Below are 6,000 nucleotides of genomic sequence, written 5' to 3'. Positions count from 1 at the left end.
CAAGCTTAGCTGTCAAAATTACTCTGCAGGCTGAAGTTGCCTCCAGTAATATGGTGGTTGGCTACAGCAGGATGCTATGCCTTGGGATGTACATGGTTATTCTCCCTGTTGTTCAGTCACAGCGTTCCGCATAAACACCTTTGAGGGTAAAGTGCCTCCAGCATATCCATCAGTCTGCTCTGGCCCACCAGGGAAAGATCTGCCAGCATCCAGGCATCTCACCCCAAAAAAAGATCTACCACATTGAAATTCAACACAGAGAGCTGCTGCAGATACCTTGATGAACTGAGGGATGCTGCTGTAATACTGTATGTTGAGAAACACACAGAAAAACTTAACTGCTTCCTTTCCTGTTTTACGTTGAATAGAGGATAGGAAATGCTGATTCACAGGAAGGTATTTCCAAATGTATCATTCATGTTTCACCACTGGCACACTGCTGTTGCCAGCATCATAAATAAAGTATACCTAGGGACTCTCCTTAACCTCAATTGCAAACCGATATGAATGTTTTATAGATGAAGTTAAACTATGAGCTGTAACTGTTGGGCATTGGACCTGCACACCCCTTTTCCTTACAGATACATCACTTACTCCATTAGGCACAAAGATTTCTGCACAAAATGGGCTCTACACACACGGTGTGACACACAGAAATGACCTGTCAAGGAGGGGAAACTGCTTTTTTCTTGCTCTCAGCTACCATCCTGTTGCTACAGATAGCAATGAAAGAAAGTTGATTTTCAAGTTGACACGAACACACTTGTGCATACAGTACACGTTGCTAGCCATGTAGATTGAAATGAGATTATGTAAACAGGTTGGGGAGTTTTCTGCTCTAGTGACTCTGGGTGGTATGTAAGCACAGCCTGAAGCACAATTTATGGATCTGTGTGAGCAGGACATTGACTGGTGCTGGATATGTGTCAATGTTTGTAATGGGGATGGATATCTTTCACATGTGTGTGTGGATGCATGCATGTGTGTTTAGGTAGATCCTACATAGGTTGAGGAGAATGTATGGTAAAGTATTGGATATGTTAAAAAAAAAAAAGTGTGCTTTAACGTGTCTTGCTGTGCTCAACAAAACTTAAATAAGAGGGGGGTGAAGACAAAAAGACAGTTTTAAATAGAAAGATAGCGGAGCACACATGGTCTTTTTCAGTGTAGCCTGCTAAAGTGTAAATTGCGTTATCAAATAAAAGCCTTAACTGCTTTAAAGTGGATTTGCTTTAGTAAAAAAAGATCACAGGCAACCAAAAAAAAGGCTGTGAGAACCTTTTGCAGATGTATAATAACTTATACAAGATGTTGAGCTTTTCAGGGGAGAATGCAAAAAAGGCCGTGTGTGGATCACATATATAATTATTGACTGTGCTGAATCTCCCTTCCTGAATTCATTCTGCATGACCTGACCTACAAGTGCAGCTGAATTGCAATTTTCATCCCATCAAGTTGAGGCAGAACGTTTTCTGTCAGTGCAGGTAGAACTATGAGTCATAAAAATGAGACACAGCTCCTCTCTGACTTTATTATGTGCAACAGGAGTTTGGCAGCAGTGCTGACACAAACCAATTTGCATTTGTAACTCTGAAAAATTGGACTGACTCCATATTTTGCCAGACTCAATCTCTCAGAGAGTCAAACCTGGGAATGTACTGCCAATCAGAAACAGAATTTACCATCGATGGGAATAAGTGGTCAATTTATGGTATGAACTAAAGCAAATGAACTCGCAGCTATAACTGCCTGGCATCGGCAGCAGTCTGAGCTCTCCCAAGTGCTTCTCTTATTCTTGTAATAAATTGTGAAGAAAAAAAGGTTATGCCTGCAGTCAAGACATTTAAACACTCCCCTGATGGAATAGGTAATAGTAAGCAACACTGTTGAAATCTTATTTACAGCATCTTGTAACAGAGGATTCCATTCGCCATAAACAGTTTCTTCTTCCTTGTCGTGTAAAAGAGGAGCCAATTTCATTTCTCACCACCTTTTCCCACTACTGTTTCAGTTCCTTTGAAACAGTTTCCTAAAATATATAGCAATACAATATGACAACTCTCAGCAGCATCTGAATTTGTGTTGGGTTGGTGCTGCTTTGTTTGAAAGTAGTGACAAATAAAAGTGGTGACCCCTTTCGAAGTCTCAGCAGTGTTTTTTGATTTAGTGTACATATTCCAACACACAGGTATATTATACTTAATAATAATAATAATACATTTTATTTGAAGGCGACTTTCTCAGCACTCAAGGACACCGTACATGATACACACACAAAGACAAAAAAAAAAGGAATCAACAATGCAAGTAACGAATAAAATAAAAACAATAGACGGTGACAGAGGAATTGGCATCAAGTGGAATAAGCAGTTTCCACTTTCACTTCCAGTACTTACTACATACTAAACATTTTACCTACTCAGAAGGCTCACAGTTAATTTATCTTTTCAAAGCAATGTGTCAATCTGTAACATCTTTGTTAGAGTTAGGGTTAGGACTCCCTACTATTTTATTACAACTTGGCAACATCAATTTTATGAAATTGTTATGAATGAAATGTGTTCTTATTTTTTAAATCTAAATTGAAAAAGACTTGTCAATAACAATCAGCAGCCTCCCAGAAGATTATATCCTTGCAGTTTAAAAAGTGTATTTCTTTGCTTCTGAAAATATACACTGCACGGTTTTCCCTCTAGTGATTTATGATGTTTGCTTTTGCAATGCAAATACTATCGTATTTGACTGTTTATTGTTTGACTTTTGATTTCTGACTTAATCGTTGGTGTGATTTCTAGTAATAATAATACATTACTAAGCTTACTTTTAACCAAGCTCAGCCTTCGTCGTAGTCATTCTTTAGGCTCATTTTGTGTAAGCAATATTAAACCAAACAACGCAATAATTATGTTTGTTGGCAAAGGTTAGATCGTTGTTCCAGTTGTTATATTTGTGGACGTTGAAAAAGAGGATGGGATCAGATACAGTATTTCTTCCGGGTTGGGGTAGTGAAGGGAGGGATGAGCAGCAGTGATGCTGCCTCTGTTTGCTCCGCACATCGGCAGCGGAGCTCCTCTCTCTCTCTCTCACGCCAGCAGGCAGAGGCAGCGCGTCCGCCCGGAGAGAGACACCGAACCGCATAGCGTTACTCCCGGCTGAACCGTTATCACATTCACGTTCTTTTCTAATGGATGTCTCCCCTTATACCGCCTTTTGACACTGGACGGTGCTCTTGTAGCCGCGTTCATCGTGAGAAACACATCATCCCCGGCTTGGTTGTTTGAGGTTTTTTTCTCGACGACACGGAGAGGACCACACTCCCCCCATCGTTAGCGCGCTAAGCTAGCTAGCCCGCTAACTTAGCCGTGATACTTTGTACCGTATTGGTGTCAGTTTTCTGCCTCGTAACTAGACTGCGGTGTCTTGCGCCACAGCGGTGAAAGGAGGTGCCCTGTGCCCAAAGGTAAGCGTACATTACATGTGAATTACACTGCGTTGGGTTTTTTTTTCAGGCATACTGTCAAACGCTGGCTTGTTTCTGGGCAGTGAGAGGCTCTATCGTTATCTAGCAGCACCAGACTGGCGCTATGGTTGAGGGGCTCATGTTGACAGAAGCAGCCAAGTAACGGGGATGAGATGCGAGTCACCATTAAACACACATATTTTCTCTTTACTTCGCTCTCATTTACTCGCCCATTGTTGATCCTAAACTAGCTTGAAGTGTGTTGAATAAAAAAACTGATCGTTTGTCGATAAAACCGTTGCTCATTCATACTTTTTAGCGATCCTATGTTAGCGTCTGCTCTGTCGCTGGTTGGAGAATGGGCCACTGTCAGGTTCACGTTATCTCACACATGCCGCATTTGACTGCAGTGAGTTTTTCTAACGGTCTATACAAATGACGGTTGAGACAGTTATCATATCATATGCCTTACAAGGAAACCACCCATACAGAAATGAAATGAAGTACACGTTTTAGGGGTATAATAGTTGCTATATTCAATTATCTCTGAACATTTCCTAGTGTTGCAACACAACCTGGAAATACGAGCTGCACACTTGGTATTTAACCCCTGCTTATTGTGTCTTTTGTGTCCTGATAGAGGTCATATGATTTGGGTTTGTCTGAAGCATATAGGAAGTAAATAACTAGTGGCCAGATTGAACCGCTTTCCTTCATTGTATGGCTGCAGATACTGAGGGCCCTCCTGCTCTGTTGAACAGAGGTTAATCACAATTCATATAATTCAATCAGAAGAGACCTTTCCATAGGGTTTGGTGGAAGCATGTGTGGCCTGGATGTGTGTGAAGAGAGACTCATTGAGTGGATGAAAAAGGACAGAATGAGCATGCATGAGTGAGCATGCATTAACAATGCTGTAATTATCTCAAGAGATAAGAAATTGTATTCACTATCAAGCCTGTAAGAGCCTTCAGTTGCTGAGCAGAGCAGATGAAGGTGTGGGATTGACAGGGAACCAATTAAATTAATATGTCATGTTCCTTAAAGGGAGGGAAAAGAGGAGCATGTATTATTTATTCACAGTGTGTGTGGCTGCCTGTACAGTACATGTGCAGTAGAACAAGATCCTGTGTAGTTGGAGGGGGGTTTCTTCAGCGTTCTGCTACCTGTAGCATCGGTCCCATGTTGCCTGAAGAAATGCTTATTGCTTTGATCACAGGGATATCTGTGTGGTGCAGATAAACTACGCAAAGGGAAGCACTGACATGACCATGTAGGTCAGAGTCTTAAAATATAGTGGTTGTTGACCTTAATTGTATATGGTTTAAGTTCTCCGCACATGCATTTTTTCAGATTTGTTTTCCATGTGTCGTCATGTTCGGGACCTAGCTTCAGAGCTGTGTATGTGAACTCAACCCTGTTTTAAGGCATGACTGTCTAGCATTGGAAGGAAATGAATCATGTTCCTCATTTCAAGGCTGTGGAGTCGGCATGATGCTTTTCCTGCCCTGTGTGTGTTGAGTGTGTATTCAAGCCTCAGCAGATTTGCCTGCTTTTCTGTATGTGTCTTTTGGGAGTTTTGCACACCGGGAACACTTGGCCAATCTTCAGTACACAAATTAAGTTAAAGGTGAGTATTTGGATTATGATAAAATTAGGTTTTCTTGCATAAGACATGAATGACATGACCAAGGGCCCTCAGCATGTTTAGGACTACAAAGATGTTTGTGTGTTAAGATGCGTCACTGTGGTTGTAACTCATAGAGGGCAAGTGTAAGTATAAGGTTGTGTGCTTCTACTGTGTAAAGGAAATACAGGTGGTAATAATCATGATGATAGTATGCTGGAGAATGTAGTTAGTTTAATGTGTACACAACTCTCAATTGTATAGCGTTTATTTATTTGTGTTTGTAGACTTTAATTATAATTTTATTAAATTGAAATTTTGCGTTGGTGTGTATTGGTATTTATGAATGTATGTGCTTGCCATAGAGTGTGGCTGTGGTGCATTTATTGCTCGGAGCTGCTCAGGAACAATAGCTCTATTCTGGCTCAGGTCTCCGGAGGGAGGCAGCAGCATTCGGCGTTCCCGGCCCTCTGTGTGCCAGCAAGGCTTGGTTTGGGATTGGGTTTCCACAGCCACCTGGAGCTCAGAGCACAGGAATGCCATTGTTCCTCCTTCCAGACTATGCCCGGATCAGACACACATGCAAACACACACACAAACAGACACATGATGTACACACACTGGACATATAGCTTGCAAGAAGAGCTCATATATGGCCTTCCTGTCAACCCCAAATCTTAGGTCACCCTGCTTTGTAATGTTGACGTCGCTTACATAAATAGACAGTGGAGCATGGAGCCTCTGCCTGCCACTGAGACCTGACATAAGCAGCCCAGCAATATGCCTGTCTGAGTGGCTGCTTGGTATTTTTAGCTGCAAAGCACAGAAACAAATCTGTGCGCTGAAATGACTTTTACTCAAGCTTTTTTAATGTCAGTTAACACATCTGATAATCTGAAACCTAAGACTTAGG

The 6,000-nt window shown here is 41.5% G+C and overlaps 1 protein-coding gene across 2 annotated transcripts in view; it reads left to right on the top strand.

Annotated features, from left to right (window-relative positions):
• The first annotated feature begins 3,048 nt into the window (after positions 1–3,048).
• The window catches only part of galnt1 (UDP-N-acetyl-alpha-D-galactosamine:polypeptide N-acetylgalactosaminyltransferase 1), a 36,497-nt gene continuing 33,545 nt past the window's right edge, over positions 3,049–6,000 (top strand). For both annotated transcript variants that reach the window (XM_063879598.1, XM_063879600.1), the window contains exon 1: positions 3,049–3,460. The gene's annotated coding sequence lies outside the window, so the exon portion shown is untranslated. The remainder of the gene's footprint in view (positions 3,461–6,000) is intronic.

This window comes from Eleginops maclovinus, chromosome 3 (assembly GCF_036324505.1).
Source record: "Eleginops maclovinus isolate JMC-PN-2008 ecotype Puerto Natales chromosome 3, JC_Emac_rtc_rv5, whole genome shotgun sequence".
NCBI classification, from domain to species: Eukaryota; Metazoa; Chordata; class Actinopteri; order Perciformes; family Eleginopidae; genus Eleginops; species Eleginops maclovinus.
This window is presented reverse-complemented; position numbering and strand designations above follow the sequence as displayed.